The sequence below is a fragment of the Nothobranchius furzeri genome, chromosome 9 (genome assembly GCF_043380555.1).
Source record: "Nothobranchius furzeri strain GRZ-AD chromosome 9, NfurGRZ-RIMD1, whole genome shotgun sequence".
Lineage (NCBI taxonomy): Eukaryota > Metazoa > Chordata > Actinopteri > Cyprinodontiformes > Nothobranchiidae > Nothobranchius > Nothobranchius furzeri.
In genome coordinates, this window is record NC_091749.1 from 48,220,592 (window position 1) to 48,224,478 (window position 3,887).

Sequence of the window (3,887 nt, forward strand, 5' to 3'; positions counted from 1 at the left end):
GAAAGAAATATGCACCACAGTGAGGTTTTCTATTCTATCTGTCATATCACAGTGTCTGGATTGGAAACAGCAAGTTGGCGCCCCCTGCAGCTGCAGGCGCTCCTGCTGACTGAGGGTTTAGGTGCACCGTGCGTGTATGAAGAAGAGGCAGGGGAGGGGTGCAGCGGGGGGATTCACCTCTGGGTCTTTCCCAAATGAAATGAGCGGGTAGGGGCTGAATCAACTGCATTAACATGGTTAAAGTCAATCACATCTTGATGTTCTTCTATTTAACGCACATTTCATTCATAATATCATAAACACAGGCCTATCATTCTTTCAGGTTTTTCTGAATTGTGCGAAATGGCCAAATAAAAAAAGGAAAAACAAAACGATTTTGTGGTCACCCACCCATCAAGGTCAAATTGTTTAGTCCTGACTAAAGGAAACTTATTGAGTCAAGAGCCAAACAGAAGAGATGAACATAAAAAGGCTAAAACCACCAGGTGCCCGATTCAGGAAAAAATAAATAAATAAAAGAAAAAAGAGGAGAAAGATAAAGGTATGTACGCTCTCATGATGCATGTGTTCAATTTTTTGAACCAGTTAACTGGGATTTTAACGGATAAATTCGGTCAGCTAATTGCTAACAGAGCTAATAGGGCTGAAATATTAAAAAGGATATTCAAATGGTTCGAAAAAATTCCTTGAATCGTTTTTTACTGATTCCAACTAGGATTTGTTAAATGCTCACTGCAGCCTGTGGCCTGCCTGAACAACACCAAACACATGTTGATCATGTACACATAATAATAAATAAAACAACTCTACAAGCAGAAGAAAACTCCCCAGTCACCACTAATGATCCTGTTTATTTATTGCAGATGGCTGCACTGATTATTTTTACATGATTTGTTCTGTAAAAGTTGGCATTTTTGGTAGTCTACAGTTTTTTTTAGGTCAGTTTAAATTACAATTTCAGATGGAATTCTAAAATATTATGGATCATGATAAAGATCTATTGGAGATCTACCCCAACTTTTGGACTGCTCTGCCAGTCACTGTGGCTCAAGCTGAGAGGAGCTTTTCAAAACTTGGTCAAGTCATACCTGAGGTCACCTATGTTTCAGGGGCGGCTCACTAACCTGGCTCTGATTAGTATCAATCACTCAGTAGGGGAGCAGATTTCATATGATGACATTATTGATGACATTGCATCAAGGTTAGGTTTTAATTTTGGTTTGTGTTTTCTGTTCTAAGTGCAATGCTGTAGTGATTATCTTTATTTTGTTATGTGTGAAATATTTTTGCTATTTAGAATATTTATTATATATTATGTTCATATATTCTTAATATTTAGTTATTGTTTGTTTTTGTATATTTGATTCTATATATTTTGATACAGTATATACAGTGGCGGCTGGTGAAAAATATTTTTGGTGGGGCTGTGCTATTTTTTATTTTTAAACAAACTTGTGCTTTCTGAGCTTTGTGCACAACTTCACTATTTCCTGAATTAAGCACAGCTCTTTTATTTCCTGTCTTACATCATTGGACAAACTGATTAATCCAGGTGTGTCTGACTATTGGCACACTGCCTTGCAGACCAAGGTTGAAAAATACTGCATTAAATTGCACATAAAATAACACGACCATAAATGGTAAATAGGCAATGCAAGAGGCAAGTAACAAAAACATTTTGTTTAATTTCAACATTTGAGTGAACACCAAAAATTATGAGCAGGTCACTGTTACAGTAATGGTAGTAACCACCACTTAGACAAAATGCCAGAAATTTACACTGTTAAATATTTCTGGAGTGTTGTGCCAAGGTCAACTTTATACAAAGATCAAGTGGATGCATTTGTGTGTGTGTGTGATACCTCATTTGTACAGAAATTTTGCCCTTCTGTCCTTCTGAGTGGCAAAGCTCTCGATGAGCTTTTTATTGAAGTCAGGAATGTTTGTGACAAGCTTTTTTTTTTTCCATGGAGAGCATGGCAAGAGCATTCAGCCCATCCTGTGTCATGGTGTTCCTCAAGGAAAGTCTTAATCCTCTCTAAAGTAGAAAAGCACCTTTCTGATTCGGCTGTGGTCATGGGTGTGGTGACAAGAATCTTCTTTTGCATGGCTCAGGATGGTGTGAAAAACCTGTCATATGATAAATAAAAAACAACAGATAAGTACATAGGAAACACTTTTATAGGAAATAATGTCATCAGTATCCTCTTACAAATGTCATATTTCCCAGTTTTTGGGACAATAAAACATTTCTGATTCTCAATCAGATGTTTTTACATTTGAGGTAAAAACATCTAATTGAGAATCAGAAATGTTTAATTGTCCCAAAAGCTGGGAAATTTGTTTGCTGCAGCAGAAGTGTAACAAGTAAAATGGAATCAGATTGATGTATGTACAAATTTACATGAAATACACATTTACGTGATTAAATATGTATAATAAGTATGTGTGTTGAAATTAGTTTTTACAGTTATTGCACATTAAACATGTTATTAAACAAATGTCCCGGTTTGTGGGACAACCAAGGATTTCTGATTCTGATTGTCTTGTTCACAGAAATGTAATGTACAGCTTACCTCTGCACCCAGCTGCTGTTGTTCCCTGCATGGCAACGTTAGCTCTGCTGCCTAGCATGGCTAGCTTCACCGTGTTGTTGTCCATGTGTGCCCGGGATGACTCGTGTTTCTTCACCTTCTCAGAAAAATGTTTCATGTCTGTAACTCCTGACTCATCCATGCCTTATCTGTCCCAGCCGTTTTGAATAACAAACACGGAAAGCAAAATAACGCATTAGCGTGATTGCATCCAGCTAGCCAAGCCTTTCTGGTGTACCAATTTCGAGAGAAGCCTAGTGTGTACAGTTTACCTCTCTCCTTCTCCTGCTGGCTTATCTTTACGTCGGGCTGATCTGGTCCAAGCTCTTTGACATTAAGTTTTTCCACCATAGTTCTCCTCTCGAACGGATACTGGAGAAGGGACTGAACTGAATTCAGTGGCTGCTGAGATCCGGTATCCATGCTGGTTGTAGTCACCGGCGGCGTCCATGTTACATCTGCGTCACGACCAAAAACGACTGCCTAGTTCTGCCGAACACCAACGAATCCTTTGGCGGTAGCTCCATCGCCCATCATGCTTCTGAAACGTTCTGAAACAACGTCGACGCTGATTGGATACATTCCCATTCCTACCCTTTGATATTCTTGTCAGCAATTGGACAGCTGGTCTCGTCCTGTTTGGGCGATTGAAAAACAGCACACAGCCTCGCCGCTCGGCAGAGCTCGGCAGAGACCGGCAGAGACCAATATAGATATATATATATATGATTTATTTTTGTTACAAAACACACAATTTACTTAGAATATGTGATTATTGTTAATTTTATTTATTTATTTTTTAAAATAAAAATTAAAAACACGGAAAAACTGGGAGGGGGGCGCCCTATCGCCCTCTACTGGCCAGCCGCCACTGAGTATATAATGTATGTCGCTTTACATTCTGACAACTTTATAGTAATTAATGTAAATATGTGCAACTTAGAAAAATAAATGTTCAATAGTCATTCTAATAAAACATGCATGTTTGTAGAAAACATACGAGTGTGCGTGCGGGTGGGGTGGTGTGGTGGTGGTGGTGGGGGGCTCTCAAAGGGGGCCTCGCCCGGGGAGTAATTCCTTTTTTTTTTTTTTTTTTTTTTTTTTTTTTTTAATTCCAATGTAGAACCGCCACTGGCTGCAACTTCCAAGTAGTATATGCCCTCAAAGCCTGCAAACTATTGGGCCATTCCCATCTGTAACGGGTCGGCCCGGGCCGGGTAGCGTAGGTTGTTTACATATCTGGGTGGCCTGGTATTTTTCCGGGCCAACCAAGGCTCATTCTCAGCCCTCTTC

The 3,887-nt window shown here is 39.3% G+C and overlaps 1 long non-coding RNA gene across 2 annotated transcripts; it reads right to left on the reverse strand.

The window, feature by feature from the left end:
- Window positions 1–1,282: 1,282 nt before the first annotated feature.
- LOC139071677 (uncharacterized) lies at window positions 1,283–3,378 on the reverse strand. 2 transcript variants are annotated; one of them, XR_011521509.1, is made up of 3 exons: window positions 2,867–3,378; window positions 2,577–2,743; window positions 1,283–2,130 (listed from the first exon to the last, which is right to left on the reverse strand). It is a non-coding gene; the product is annotated as an uncharacterized lncRNA (long non-coding RNA). The 2 variants fall into 2 exon arrangements; XR_011521510.1 differs by having other exon boundaries at window positions 1,283–2,036; window positions 2,867–3,375.
- Window positions 3,379–3,887: the final 509 nt, after the last annotated feature.